This window comes from Eriocheir sinensis, chromosome 33 (assembly GCF_024679095.1).
Source record: "Eriocheir sinensis breed Jianghai 21 chromosome 33, ASM2467909v1, whole genome shotgun sequence".
NCBI classification, from domain to species: Eukaryota; Metazoa; Arthropoda; class Malacostraca; order Decapoda; family Varunidae; genus Eriocheir; species Eriocheir sinensis.
The window spans coordinates 12,525,049-12,541,312 of NC_066541.1; the positions used below are offsets into that span (position 1 = coordinate 12,525,049).

The 16,264-nt window shown below is 42.6% G+C and overlaps 1 long non-coding RNA gene and 1 other non-coding gene across 2 annotated transcripts in view; both read right to left on the reverse strand.

The window, feature by feature from the left end:
* LOC127006858 (uncharacterized) overlaps positions 1-16,264 on the reverse strand; it is a 156,196-nt gene that overhangs the window by 95,628 nt on the left and 44,304 nt on the right. The window lies entirely within an intron of this gene.
* Trnaw-cca (transfer RNA tryptophan (anticodon CCA)) lies at positions 10,294-10,365 on the reverse strand. The gene has a single exon. It is a non-coding gene; the product is annotated as a tRNA-Trp (tRNA).

Here is a 16,264-nt window from a genome sequence, read left to right on the forward strand (position 1 = left end):
AGAAGAAGAATACAAAGAAATGAAGAGGAAGAAGTAAGAGAAAAAGAAAAGAAGACGAAGAAAAAGAAGAGGAAAGATGAAGAAGAAAAAGAAGAGGAAGAAAGAAAACAAGAACTAGAGGAACAAGAAGAACAAGAAGAACGAGAATACTGAAAAGAACAAGAACAAGAATAAGAAAAAACAGAGAGAGAGAGAGAGAGAGCACGAAAGCAAAGGCATCATCCGAATAACTTTTTTTTTTAACGAGGCAAAAAAAAAAAAATACTAAAAATGCAAGAGCTAAGAAAGACGAACGAAGGAACCAAAAAAACAAAACAAAAAAACACCAGCCAGACTTGAAGGATGGAAGGAACGAGATGAAGGAGAGGCGGAGGAGTAAACGGGGTAAAAAAAAGGAAGGAAAAAAAACGGGAAAATGAATAGAGTAAGTAAAAGGTGGGGGAAAAAAAACTAAACTCCTCTGAGGTGTCTTGTCATCCAAAGAAGAAGCTTGATTAGGGTGGTGGTGGTGGTGGTGGTTGTAAGAGGTGGTGATTAAGAGATGGTGATAAAGAATGAAGCAGCTTGCCCAGGAGGGTGATGATGGTGGTGAAGGTGGTGGTGATGAAGGTGGTGATGGTGGTGGTGCTTGTAGTGGTGGTGATTCTAAATTTTGGTAATGATGTTGACCTCTCTCTCTCTCTCTCTCTCTCTCTCTCTCTCTGCTTGTATGGTGGTGATTCTAAATTTTGGTAATGATGTTGACTTCTCTCTCTCTCTCTCCCTTTCCTTCCTTCAGTGTGCGAGAAAATTAACTTATGCCATCGCGACCTCAGCCGATTCTTGCATTAGGCCAAATGTTGTCTCTCCTTGTGGGACCTTCGCTGCCTCATCCGTTTCCGATAACTGCGTCTTTGGGGCAATTTGGGAAGGAGGGCAAACCAATTAACTTGCCTGATAATTTTCGAATGGCGTTGCTTTCTCTCTGTCTGTGTGTGTCTGTCGTTCTCACCTCAGTACACTCAACACGTATGATTTTCCTATTCTTAAAACTAATACTGATGTTGTAGGAGTAATATAAATGCAGATTGACGACCAATACTACGAATCTTGATGACTCTGTTGATGTTTTTTTAATGGCGTTACACTCTCTCTCTCTCTCTCTCTCTCTCTCTCTCTCTCTCTCTCTCTCTGTATCGCTCTGTCTCACCGCAGTACGCTTACCACTTTTGTTCTCCATATTCTACAACTAATTTTGCTGCCTTTAGGATAAAATAAATACAGATTGAGAACCTAAACTATGAATTGTGATGACTCTGTTGATGGTTTGGACTAGAATTGGATCATCTCTTTCTTTAACAATCAATGTATCTATTCTATTTCCCCCATCACACAGCGCTTAAACAAATACCTTCCCCGTATATAGTAATAATAACAAGTACCATTCTAAAGGCCAAAAGTATTATTAATTTCACCTCTGTAGCAAAACATAATATTAATGGCAATTCCGATATTAATATTAAAGCGTATACTTAAGCCGGAATTATAACTGATCTAATAACGATAATGCTCCATAAATTTATACAGATAAAAAATACTAATCCAACAGTGATATTTTTTTGCACTCTGTTATTATCCTTTACCTATAATTCCACCTCTGATGACTTGTTTGTACCCATATCCAGTTAATATCGATAATACTCCATAAAATAATACAGACTTGAAATACTTATGCAATCTTAATTTTTTCGGTCTGTATAATTATCCTTTACCTATAATTCCACCTCTGATGACTTGTTTGTACCCATATCCAGTTAATATCGATAATACTCCATAAAATAATACAGACTTGAAACACTAATGCAACCTTAATTTTTTCGCACTCTGTATAATTATCCTTTACCTATAATTCACCCCCTGATGATTTATTTGTACACATTTTCAATTTTACCGATAACCAAACCATTGCCAATACAGGTAATTACCCTAGGCCAATATTTTCACTGCTGTAAATCACCAAACACCAACAACTGAACGCCTTGATTAACACACGCCCCGTTTTTTAACCCATTAACACTCACACGGGCTTCGTTATCGTAATTACTGGGGAATTTCTAAGTTTTTTTTCGGACCTATCTAGATCAAACACAATTACCCGCACAGCCCTAATGATGATAATGGGATATTTATGCGTTTCAAAACTCGTGATTGCGTGTTAAAAGTAATATCAGATTGAGTAGCTAACCATCATTACATCCATATTCATTAACTCGATACATCTGAGTTTAATCAATCTTTCGTACGTATTGTAATTATGACCCAGCCGCCGATTCGAGCGTCATGGTGGTGATTTGATGGCTGGTCGGGCTTGTTTGATGGGTTGTAACATTACTAGGAAATTAATGTAGTACGTGACTCAATAACTGCTACTCATACCGTTAATTATATGTACTACTAATATTACTTACACAACTGCTACTACTACTACTACTTTGATGCAAAAGCTAATACTGCTACAACTTATTATGCTACTACTAATTTCGATACTACTACTACTACTACTACTACTACTACTACTACTACTACTGCTTTGATGCAAGAACTACTAATGCTACAACTAATTATGCTACTACTAATTTCGATACTACTACTACTACTACTACTACTACTATTACTACTACTACTACTACTACTACTACTACTACTACTATTACTACTACTACTACTACTACTACTACGTATTTGCTAAGGTTGGTTGCCCACGTACCCTCTCCCTCCATTTTTCCTTCCCCCTCTCTCCCCTCTTCCTCTCCCCTCCCCCAATCATTAGCTTCCTCTCTACTACTATTACTACTACTACTACTACTACTACTACTACTACTATCACCACCACCACCACTACCACCACTCACACTGTTTCAAGCTTCCGTATCCAGTCGTATGAAAATGAATGTGAACTCCAAGGAAAATAAATGACACAGGAACACCTATTTTTTTCCTACCTTATTTCGTCTTCGCTTTCATAGGAATTGAGAATCGATAGGCGACACATTTTTCGTCTCCTGATGTGACTGAGGTTACGTAAGGCCAAATATTTCAGCCTCATATTTTGTCTCTTTGTGGAAAAAAAAGTTGGAGAAAAAAGCATGAGGGAGGGAGGTAGGTGGAGGAGAAAAGGAGGGAGGGAAGGAGGGAGGGAAAGAGAGTGGGAGAGAGAGAGAGGAAGGGAGGTCAGTTCAGCTAAAGGAATGCTCACCATCGGCCTGAATTTTATGTTTCTTTAAGTTCTGAAAGTTTGAACCAAAAGCCGTGTATACAGGAGGGGGGGGGGGGGAGAGAGAGAGAGAGAGAGAGAGAGAGAGAGAGAGAGAGAGAGAGAGAGAGAGAGAGAGAGCAAACAGGCAAGATGGGATTGAGTCCTCCACCTGTACTTCAATATTGGGTGGATCAACAACTTCACGGGGGCAATTGGCATCGGAACAATTTGATCCGCACGCTTCTTCATTTTTTAGATGCGCCTTTTACCTGTCTGTTTGTCCGCCTCTAATACCCGTGTCCTTCCTACCAGTGACCCCTCCAGCAAGTGGCAGGACTCTCGAACCGAAGGATGCCTGTCTTGTTTGCCTATCTGTCCTACCTGTGACCTTCGCCTTTCTGCGTTTCACTGTAGCGAGGATATCTGTATTTTCCTACCTGATCTATATATCCTACCAGTGTCCTCCCTGTCGTGACCTTCAGTGTAAGTGGTAGGCCTCTCAGACTCCAAGGATTCCTGTCTGGTTTTTCTACCTGACCTACATATCCTACCTGTGTCCTCCCTCCCTTCGGACCCTCAGAGTAAGTGGTAGGCTTCAAAGACACAAGGATATTTGACTTGCTTTCTTATCGGTGTACCTGACCACCAGTAAGTCAGCGGTACACTTGTATGGAGCTAAAATGAATACCTTATCTGATACTCTGTTCTACACTTGAACCTGTTTTCTCTATTAAAATTGTAAGAGGATAAAATATGAAGTATTTAACTTATCGTTTTTACTGCATGTCACTTGTATACATGTTTGAAGCTGAGAAAATCATGTTCTTTTGATGAGTTTCGTTCACCTGTACCGACTTCCATCTGTAAGCCCCACCCCACACCCACACACCCACACCCACACTCACACACACACACACCTGAGATAAAGAAATTCTGAGGAAAAGCTCACAGGAGTTATAAGTACTTGATGTTTACCTGGCAAAAGAGCGCTACCTTTTCTCAACCTTTCTATGGATTCTCTCTTCCACACCTGGTTCACACTCCTTAATTACTAGTTCCCATTAATCCAGACTGCCTTTCGTTCCCTTTCTAACTCTTGCTGAAAAGTTTGATTCATTTCTACAATCCAGTCAACTTTCTCCTCACCTGTTCTATATATCTTTACTGTCCACGAAATAATACAAGAAAGAGTATTTTTAAGGTAGACATTATTGTATTAATGCAAGAAAATACGTATAATCTGACCTATATTGACGTAGTGATATGTTTACTGATCACGAATGAGTACACGAAGAATATACATTTTCTACGGTAAATATTGTGGTACTAGGGCAAGAAATATATATCAAAAAGGAACGCCACCAGAATCACCACACAGGGAAAGTCCGTAATATAAAAGTCAAATAACCTCGCAAAACTTCAGGTCACTAAGTATGCAAAGAAAACGGGTAGGAAAGTTGCCCTGAGTCACTGATCTCTTGACTCGCTCGTCCACTAACAAGAAAACGACGAATGGAAGTGAGATATGCAGAAGAAATCTCTCCGTCCGTCGCGCTGGGTCGGATGAGCCTTGACGAACGGGGAAAAAGTGGGGGAAGAAAGCAAGGGGGAAAAAAGGGTGGATAGAGGAGGAGTATGAGAGGGAAGAAGTAGGCGAGCGAATGACGAAAGATAGGATTGAAAGTGTAGGAAAAGATGGAAACGGAAGACAAAGGAAGGAGTAGAAGAGCTTAAGAGAAATAAGAAGAGCGGATGAGAGAAGTTGCAAAGATAAAACTGGAAGGGAATAGAAAGTGTGAGGGAAGAAGATGGAAGGGGGAAACAAAGGGAAAAAAAAAAGGAGAGTGGAAGATTTAGAGAGAACGCTGCATGACGAACGGGGGAAAAGTAAGAGAAGAGAACAAGGAAAAAAGAGTGGAGAGAGGAGGAGTAAGAGGGGGAAGAAGCAGGCGAGCGTATAAGGAACGTAAAATGAAAACTGAACGGGATTAGAAAGCGTGTAGGCAGAAGAGGAAAGGGAGGCAGGATAAAAAGATGACAGTGGAAGAATTAGGAGTAGGAGAAGAAAGCAAGGAAGAGAAAGAAAGGTGGATGGAGGAGGAGTAAGAGGGAAGAAGTGGGAGAGTGAATGAGAGGAGTAAAAATGGAGTTGAAGGGATGGGAAGAGTGTCCGTCGAGAAGGAAAGGGAGAGAAGAGAAAGAGGACACAGTGGAGGACTTAAAAGAACGAGAAAATAGAAAATGGAATAGAAAGGGAATTGAAAGTGTGTAGGCCGAGAAGGAAAGGGAGACATATAAAAAAAAAGGGATTGGAAAAAAATAAAGAGTAACAGACGGAAGGAGCAGGTGAGAGGAGGAGAAAGAGAGGAAAGAAGAGGAAAGATGGAATTGCAAGGGTAAGAATGTGAAGGCCGAAGAAGAAAGGAAGACAGAAGAAGAGGGAAGAGGAGTGGAAGAATTAAAGAGTAAGAGGAGAGTAGAAATAGAAGAGAGAACGAGAAAAGTAAGGATAAAATTGAAAGGGAATAGAAAGTCTGTAGGAAAAGACGGAGAGGGAGACAAGAAAAAAAGAAGAGTGGAAGATTTAGAGAGGAAGAATCAAAGAGTAGGAGGAAGAACACGTAGGCGGGCGAATGAGAAGAGTAAATATGGAATTGAAAGGGAATAGAAATTGTGTGGGCCGAGGAGGAAAAAAGGGGACAGAAGACAAAGGAAGGAGTGAAAGAATTAGAGAGAGAGAGAGAGAGAGAGAGAGAGAGAGAGAGAGAGAGAGAGAGAGAGAGAGAGAGAGAGAGAGAGAGAGAGAGAGAGAGAGAGAGAGAGAGAGAGAGAGAGAGAGAGAGAGAGAGAGAGAGAGAGAGAGAGAGAGAGAGAAGGAAAAAGAGGGAAAGAGGAGGAGGAGAAGAGAGGGAGGGAGGAAACCGAGGACCTGCAGGCAGAGAGGTAGGTTGCGGCCTTCCTTTACTCGGAGGCAGGCCGAGAGGGGAATACATGAATATACAGAAAGAGGAAAGACAAAACAAGTCGATGAAACCACAAATGAAAGAGGAAGAAAGTCCAAAACCAGGCCAAAAATTCTCCTTTCTCTATCATCTTCGTAAAAGAAAATATAAATGGAAAAAAGCCAGAGAAGAAGTCGTGATTAGGCCTCCTCACAAGAAAAAGAGCAAAAAAAATAATAACGAAAAAAAAAAGTAACAATTTTCTCTATTTTTATTTAATATTCTTCGGAGAAAAAAAATACTACCAACCAAGATCAGGTATAAAAAATGTGGCTTCCTAGTTCTTCAAAATGTAAACAAAAAGAGCAGCACCAAACACAAGATATAAAATCCACCTGTGTTATCTTTAAGTAGCTTCCTTCTGTTTCAACATGTAAACAAACCCTAAGAAAAAAACGGATAGAAATCATCTGTATTATCTTTATGTAGGTTTCTTCTATTTGAAAGTGTAAAGAACAACAAAAAGAATGCCTCCCAAAACCAGGTAAAAAAAAAAATCACCTGTAATACCCTCACTTGGATATTGTCTACAGTGCCAAATATTCTCTCTCTCTCTCTCATGCACCTTACTTCTATTTCAAAACGCAAACAAACAAACCCAAAAAAGGGCCGTAGACACGAACGCAAAAATACGCCGTAATCTAGGGAGGGGGGGAGTGGGGATGTGGGGTGGGGGTGGGGGGGGGCAGGCAGCGGTGGCGTGCATATAATGAGCTTTGGGTATTAACTGTGAGTAATCCATAAATTATATAAACACATCCCGCGGCCATCAGGGACGCGGCAGAGTTTAATGCCGGGTTTTTAAAATAATGTTTACAAGATCCTCATCATTGCACTGCGGCTCGACCTAGGAGAGCGTTGTTACCACTGATTTGTTTATTTATTTTTCTAATTTTTGACGCTAATGAATCGCTGCATGTATGTATTTTATTTAGTTATTTGATTTATTTATTTATTTATTTATTTATTTACATCAGAGGACACTTCTCAAGGGCAATAAAAAGAGTACCAAAAAAAAAAAAAAAGCCCGCTACTCGCCGCTCCTATAAAAGATAAAAGTAAAGAGTAGCCAAAAGAGAGGTCAATTTCGGGTGGTCTTGATACACTTTTAAAAACAAATATCAAGACGCCTCTCCCCCCGAAACTGACCTCTCTTTTGGATACTTCTCTATAGTCTTTTAAAGGGCCTAAGACACCTCTCCCCACGAAACTGACCTCCCTTTTGGATACTTCTCTATACTCTTTTAAAGGGGCCTAAGACACCTCTCCCCACGAAACTGACCTCCCTTTTGGATACTTCTCTATACTCTTTTAAAGGGGCCTAAGACACCTCTCCCCACGAAACTGACCTCCCTTTTGGATACTTCTCTATACTCTTTTAAAGGGGCCTAAGACACCTCTCCCCACGAAACTGACCTCCCTTTTGGATACTTCTCTATACTCATTAACAGGGGCCTCATTTCACCCGCTCGTCGTCTTGAGAGTATTGGTAAAAGTCATGTATTTTTAATAATTTCGAGGACAAAGAGTCACACTTACATTATTTCCTGCATTACCCTCGAAGTTAACGCCAGGCTTTCATGATAATGTTGTACAAGTTCCTCATGATGTTGAAACTGCGTGGCCCGTAAGAGTAGTGTTTCCGAGTAATGTATTTTTATATTAATTTTGCAGCTAATAAACAAATCCCTGGACTTCACCTCAGTAAGCCTCGTTACTTGCATTACCTTCATATAATACAGCCTCCAAGCTAAAGGCCGCTCCATTAGTAGTTTAGCGTGTTTTGTTTGTAGTTTTTCCACACCTTTTCCTGCTGGCGGCCTCTTAATCACGTAATAAATAAATAACCTGTTCTCTACCTCACCTAGTTACCTGCATTACCTTCATATAATACAACCTCCAAAATACAGGCGGGTCTATTAGGTGCCGATGTATTTTGTTTATAATTTTTCCACATCATGTCCTGCTGGCGTCCTTTCCATCACGTAATAAATAAATAATATGTTCTCTACCTTTCCTAGTTACCTGTATTGCCTTAATATAATACAACGCACAAGCCACACACCGCTCCATTAGTAGTTAAGTGTTGGTTTGTAGTTTTTTCCAGATTATGTCCAGTTTGCGGCCACCTAATCACGTAATAAATAAACAACCTTACCTATTTACATGTATTGCTACAACGCCAAAGCCACACGCCACTCCATTAGTAGTTTAGCGTGTTTTGTTTATAATTTTTCCACATCATGTCCTGCTTGCGGCCGCTTAATCGCGTAATGCTCTGTAATTCCACTTAAATCAGATAGCGAACTATTTGGTTACCTCAATCAACGACCAATTATAGGCGGCGCGCGGCCCGGCTCGCCACATTTATATATTACGCCGACATTCAAAAGAACAAAAAACAAACGCCTCGCAAATTTAATAAAAGCCACACCGGTCCGCTAATTAGCCAAGCCACGCACAGGTAAAGCCCTCCTAACGCCCCCCTTCCCTCTCCCCCCCCTGAGCCCAATACCCTCACCTGTATATTGTCCACAGTGCCAAATATTCTCTCTCTCTCTCTCTCTCTCTAAAACAACTGATTAAAACACACGCGATTTGCAATGGCAATGGTGTGGCTCAACTGCCAAAGGGAGAGAGGGAGGGAGAGAGGGATGGAGAGAGGAGGAGAGAGAGAGGGGTAGGGTAAGAGTGGGCCTTTTTAGGAGTTTCTGTAAGCTTTGGGCAATGGTGAATGCAGGGAAAAGGAAAAAAAAGGTACCGTGCGGGAAAATGTGTTTGTGAAAATACGAAAGGAAATGGTGAGGAAGATCAACAGGAAGAGGAAATGGGGAAGAGTGGGAGATATGGAGGCAAGTAAGTGTACGCGGAATGGTTATGTGTGTGTGTGTGTGTGTGTGTGTGTGTCTGTGTGTGTGTGTGTGTTTGCGAGAGAAAGAAAAAGTGTTACAGACAGACAGGGAAAGACGCAGAGACAGAAACACACACACACACACACACACACACACACACACACACACACACACACACACACACACACACACACTGACACAAATCGAACAAACAGGAAAACAGACAGACAACCCGACACAGGGACGGACAGGCACACAGCACGTTTATCCTTACCTTCAAATATATCGAAAAAGTTTTAATTACAAACAAACGCTCGCATTAAATCACTTCCAGGTACGGGCCAGGTGAGCGGGGCTGGATTCGTTCGTGATTAACTGCTCGTACCTTTGTATTACCTGGCGTTGGGAGTGAACACGATTATGCGTCTCGCTGAGTGGATTGACCCGGAACTATAATAACTCGAACTGATATCCGCCTCCTGGAGCTGATTGTTAAGTGCCTACCGAGCCTTCGCCGTGAACGTCGCTGCCTCTTCTTCATCATAAGCTATTACGTTAAGCTGCCGAGTGAGAGAGGAAGGATTGGCTGCGACCGACTGTCCTCTGTGATAGCCTGAAGACTGATTCCAGGACAGGATTGGCGTTTTATCTCAGTGATCAAAAGTTTCTGAATCAATTACTTTGATGTTTATGATGTTATCCTGTTTGATGTCATAGGAAGGTTATACAACGTAATGACTTCCCTTCTTGGAATTCAATAGCTTTATTTTTTTTTTTTTACTTTACCAACACTGATAGATTCAGAGAAGATATTAAAAAGTGTGTAGTGCATTAAATATTTACCGATTTACTAGAAATCAGTAAAAAAAAAAAAAAAGGCTTTACCTTATAACGGGATAAATAATAGAAAAATGTTAAAGGAAGCTAGAAAAAAAAGAGGAAAATTATGAGAAAATGTCACGCGCGCTGGAAATAAAAAGGACAATATAATAATTTACGACCCTTACGTTGATGTGTCCTTCCTAATTTAATAAACGAAATGACATAGTTGACCCTGAAATGAAAATAACTGAGAAAAGAACTATATGAGAAACACAGCTCACTAATAATAAAAAAAAGAGAAAACGTTTACATATTTCAAATTCATCGGACATTCACTGCGTCGCTGCATTTGACAGAACACTGAAAATTAAAAATAAACACTTGACCCCGGAGTGACTCGAACACCCAGCCTTCTGATCTGGAGTCAGACGCGCTACCATTGCGCCACGGGGCCGCTGTGAGGAGGGAGGAGACGGATGGAGAGAGATAGAGAGGGAGGGAGAGATAAGGAGGGAGATAAGAGAGAGTGAGGGTGCGAAATAGTGATACTGGGATGATTGCGTGTGTGTGTGTGTGTGTGTGTGTGTGTGTGTGTGTGTGTGTGTGTGTGTCCAAAACTACATGAAAACAAAAACAGACAAACACGAACAAGCAAACCAAATAAAAAACAAAACGAAAACATAAAAAGAACACAAAACCGAAAGGAAAACAACACAAACGAAACAAAAAAACACATACACAAACAAGCAAACCAACTCTCCTAAAAAAATAAATAGAGAAATAAAACGAAAACAAAAAGCAAACAAAAACGGCGCGGGGAACCGAACCGAAGCACAGACAATAGGAGATAAAGAAGACGCCGTGAGTACCCTGCGTCACGCCCTCTGCACGCCGACCCCCGCACTAACACACTTCTTTTAAGAGCTCCATCGTGTCTCAGTATCTTCCCCTCCTCCGCCCTCGAAGCATTCACACGCGAGACGACACGAGGAGGAGGAGGAGGAGGAGGAGGAGGATAAAAGGAGGAAGAGAACGAGGAGGAGGAGAAAAAAAGGAAGAGAATGAGAAGAAGGTCGAGGAAAAAGGAAAGTCAGAAATAGAAGGAGAACGAAGGAAGATGATAAAGTGTAAAAGGAAGAATCGCGGAAAGAAGAGGAGGGGAAAAAGAAGAGGAAAAGGAAGAAGAGAACAAACGAGGAAAAGGAGAGTCAGGTAAAAGAGGTGGAGAAGAGAACGAGGGAAGATGATGGAGTGTAGAAGTAGGAGTCGCGGAAAGAGGAGGAGGAGGAGGAAGCGGAGGAGATAGAAGAGGAGGAGGAAGAAGAGGAGAAGCACACCCACCACACACACACACACAGCACGACACACCTGCAGCACCTGGGGCAAAGAGGCAGCAAGAAGCGTCGCTCTCATTAGGAAGAAAAATACCTTGTCCAAGTTGCTCCCAGGCGCTTGAAAATTGAATCGTCTTGGGAGCTTTCGGCGCTGTGGGCTCCGAGGACGACGGTGGCGGCGGGGTGATGAGATGTGGAGGCGGGTAAAGAGGGCGCTGAGGGGGAGGGGGGGAGGGGGGGAGGAAGAGGACTGCGGGTAAAGAGAACGGGGAGGAGGGGGAAAGGGGTGAGGAGGGGGAGGAAAGGACTGGGAAGGAAGGGTACGGAATGAGAAGTAGGAGTGGAAGGAAGGCGTTAGTTTATAGGGAAAGGAAAGGGGGGTAGAAGGAGGGGGAGGGAGACGAAGAGAGGTTAATGAAAGGAAGGCTAGGAAAGGAATGGAAAGGAGGAGGACAATAAGGGAAATGGAAGAGTAAGGAAAGGGGACCAGAAGGGAGAGGAGGGAGAAAGGCAGAGGTTAATGAAGGGAAAGGAAGGAAAGGGTAAGGAGGAGGACGATAAGGGGAATGAAAGGGTAAGAGAAAGAGGTGTGACAGAGAAAGGTAGACAAGCAGAAGGTTAAAGATGAGGGAAGGGTAAAAGAAGAGACGTAGAGAAAGAAGGGAATGAGAAGGAGAAAGAAGGAAAGGAGAGTAAGGAAACGAGAAGAGGATAGGAAGAGAAGCAAAGGGTAGAGGAACGAGTGTGTGGAAGGAAAGACGGGGAAAAGAAAGGGGAAAAGAAAAGGGGAAAGGACTGATAAGAAAGGTAAGGAGAATGGGAAGGGGAGAGAAGGAATGCAGAGTAAGGGAAGAAGAAGAGGAAAGGGAGAGAAGCAAGGGGTACAGGGACGAGTGTGTAGAAGGAAAGACGAGGAAAAGAAAGGGGAAAAGAAAAGGAAAAGAGAAGGGAAAGGACTGATGAGGAAGAGAAGGAGAATGGGAAGGGGAGAGAAGGAATGCAGAGTAAGGGAAGAAGATTACAGGAACGAGTGTGTAAAAGGAAAGACGAGGAAAAGAAAGGGGAAAAGAAAAGGAAAAGAGAAGGGGAAAGGACTGATGAATGAGGAAGGGAAGGAAAATGGGAAGGGACGAGAAGGAGAGAACAAGGACATAGAAGGCGAGGGAAAAAATGGGAGTTTTATGATATGGGTGTGGTGAGGTCACACGGTCGTTTGGCGGTTCTTCAGAGGGTGTGGTGGTGGTAGTGGTGGTGGTGTGGTCGCAGGTGTGGCTTATGGCGTGAGGGGAGAGAGGGGGGAAAGGTACGCCAATAGACAGGTGAGGGAGGGAGGTATAGGAGGAGGCAGGTAAGTAGGGGTGCATGTAAGAAAGTAGCCGTAAGGTACTCTGAACAGGTAAGAGAAAGGTGAAGAGTGGGATGGTGTAATTTCCGGGAAGTGGAGGCGGTAGTGGTGGTGGTGGTGGTGGTCTCTTGAAGTGGTTTTCCTTTTGCTGGTGATGAGGCAATAGTGGTGGTGGTGGTGGTGGTGGTGGTTTTATGACTTGTGGTGATACTGGATGGGACTGAGAGAGCTTTTAGTGGTGGAGAGGTAGTGGTGGTGATGGTGGTTGTGAGACGGATGGTGTGACTGTGTGGAGTGGAAGTGAAGTGGAAATGGATGTTGTGGAATGCGTGATGACAAGGTAGATAGCGAACGTATGATGTAAAGGTGGATTTAAGTAACGCCGCATTTCTCTTGGTGGAATGTGCCGAGTGGAATGTGGCGGAACGTGGAATGAGGTGGCAGGTGGCATGAATTTCAGTGCCTTCAACATTCTACAACAACAAGGTATCGGTGGTGTGTCCTTACAGGTAACCCAGTCTGCGTCTTTGTAGCGTGAGTGGCATGTGTCTATGTGCTTGGAATGTGGAATGTCTGTGCCCTTTAATAACAAGGTATCGATGTCTCTCTAAGCAACCCAGTCTTCATCTTTGTAGCGTGAGTGGCATGTGTCTATGTGCTTGGAATGTGGAATGTCTGTGCCCTTTAATAACAAGGTATCGATGTCTCTCTAAGCAACCCAGTCTTCATCTTTGTAGCGTGAGTGGCATGTGTCTATGTGCTTGGAATGTGGAATGTCTGTGCCTTTAACATATTACAAGGTATCGATGTCTCTCTAAGCAACCCAGTCTTCGTCCTTGTAGCGTGAGTGGCATGTGTCTATGTGCTTGGAATGTGGAATGTCTGTGCCTTTAACATATTACAAGGTATCGGTGTCTCTCTAAGCAACCCAGTCTTCATCTTTGTAGCGTGAGTGGCGTGTCTGTCTTGTGCTTGAAATGTGGAATGTCTGTGCCTTTAACATATTACAAGGTATCGGTGTCTCTCTAAGCAACCCAGTCTGCGTCCTTGTAGCGTGAGTGGCGTGTCTGTCAGAGTGTGGAATGAAGTGACGGATGGCATGAGCTGCAGGGTCATCCACTTTGAGCATCGAGGTGGTGTTGGCGGTGGTGGTGGTGTGTCGCTGCTGCCGCCACGCCCAGCTGGGTAGACGCGCACCAGCAAATTTACTTGGCCTATTTACATATGAATATCTCAGCAGCTAATATTAGGAATGCAGGGCGCAAAAACGAGTTCAAATATAAATAACGTGGTAAGTAAACCATTAATATTCTGCTGGCAAATACGTTCATTATCTAGGGTGCTTAATTACATAAATATTAACACCATTATAAAATGCTGGGAGGCAAGGAGGAAGGAGGATGATCGGCGATGGTGATGAACGGAGCTAAAGGAAAATAAGCATGGATGATGAACGAAATGGGAAATAGATAGAAAATAAACACCTGCTTCTTTACCGCGGGATGTTAAGCTACATTAATATTGACGCCATGTTTAAATCTTGAGAGAAGGAAGATAAACAGCAATGTAGATGAAGTGTTGTAAAGGAAAATAATAGTAAACAGCGAGAGATAACCTGGAAATAGAGGGAAAAATATACCTTTCATGATCCCCCTCTTTACATACACATTCACACCACATTAAAATTTTTGAGAGGATGAAGACAAACACCAATGAAAGAAGTTTTGTAAAGGAAAAAAAAAATACAGTGAAAGATAAGCTGGTAAATGAGGGGAAATATATCCTTCCTTACATCTGCCTCTTTACATCCATATTCACAACATATTTAAATCTTTGAGAGAAGAAAGACAAACACCAATGACGGAGTGTTGTAAAGAAAAACATAAAAAAAAGTAAACAGTGAAAGATAAACTGGAAACAGAAAGAAAATATCACCTTCCTACCCACAGTAATCCACCTGAATGAGTCACCTGGCCTACCACACCTGAGCGTCCCCTGATTAACTAACACCTGCCGGGGGGGGAAAGGTGCGGGTGGGTTGGGGTCATGAGTCACTCTCCAGGTCATCCGTGTTTACAGCTTCAGGGGGAGGGAGGGGGAGGTGAGGTAAAGGGGGAGGAGATGCATCATTGCCACACGTCAACAGCTCATCTCTTAATGGCTGAGTAATCACCGTAATGCCATGGCTGGAACGCCGGGATTCAAAACCTTTAGTCTTAAGTCTCGTCGTGTCACCGATGGCGCCGCCTCGCCTCGACCCGCCACGACCTGCCCCGCCGCCACGAGTCTCTCTCAACACGTGATGGAGACTGGTTCATAGGTCCATAATATTAACCATGTCGGTCTCCCACTACGACTATTTTCTAAGGCCACAGAGAAGATTAACCGGGTCTTCATGGTTGTTGTTTTTTTCGTTTAACCCGGTAGCAGCGACGGGCCAAATCTGTGGCTTTACCGTGTACCAACGATGGGTCAAATTTTTACCATGATATAAACCCCCCAAAATAGATGATGCATAAACTGATCACAAATGCGTTGATATATATTATGAAATGATTTGCGTGAGTGATGATTTTTTCTCATTAATTCGCTTAGAGGGGCCTTTAAGAAACGTGACCCCCGCAGTTACCGGGTGAAGATGCAGAAGTCGTGTAAAACTATCATGGGTAACAAAACACTCCATTAAAATACCAGCAACTTCTACGAGAGTCTTTTCAAACAGGGGAAACTCAGGAGCGGATATGTTTAAAAATACGGGCTATATTCTTAATCATTTCGGCGCCCAAGCACACATATGACAAGACCTCCGTAGTTTGGGGCATTTCCAGGGGTAGTTTTAAGAACCTGGTGGTGGCTTGATCCTTCTTCTCTACCATGACTCTAAAAACACACTCGTTGGAACTCCTTGAACATATAACAACAAGGTATCGGTGCCTCTCTAAGCAACCCAGTCTTCGTCCTTGTAGCGTGAGTGGCGTGTCTGTCTGTGGCCTTTGGAAATAACTGATGTGAGATGCGGGAGCGTCAGAGAACATCAACCTTTAACTTCATCTACCTCCCGAATGAGACGACACGCACTTGGGGTCCTGAGGTAAATGGATCAGCTCACGGAAGGTCCACTAAGCGCATCATCATCTCAATTATTATTTTTTTTTTTTTACAGTTGAGGAGACAGTTCAAGGGCGTAAAGAAAAATATAAAAAAAGCCTGCTACTTACTGCTCCTGAATAGAGGTCAAAGGAGTGTCCAAAAAGAGAGGTCACTTTCGGGATTTCGGGATTTTTCGGGGTTTCGTGTACTGTGACCTTGGGCTTCCTCTGCATGAAATTATCTGACTGCATATAACTTGTTCTATTATTCTACTTTTCGCTTCTGGACAGCAGGAACATAGAGGGTTTCTTATATTACATTCATTTTTTGCCCTTGAGCTGCTTCCTTTGCTAAAAAAGAAGTAACTTAAAAAACACAGCAATACCGTTTAAAAAGTATGAGAAATCCTAAGAATGAAATGTTACGGGAGATTTGTGTTGTCATTGTACTTTCTTAACAGATTATTCTCAATATTGTGTCTGATCTACGTTCAATATCGAAAATAAGCCATTAACGTTTATGAAAGTTTATCCAATACAAATATTTCAGCGGAAAACTATCGGGAACAATTGGTTTGGTATTTT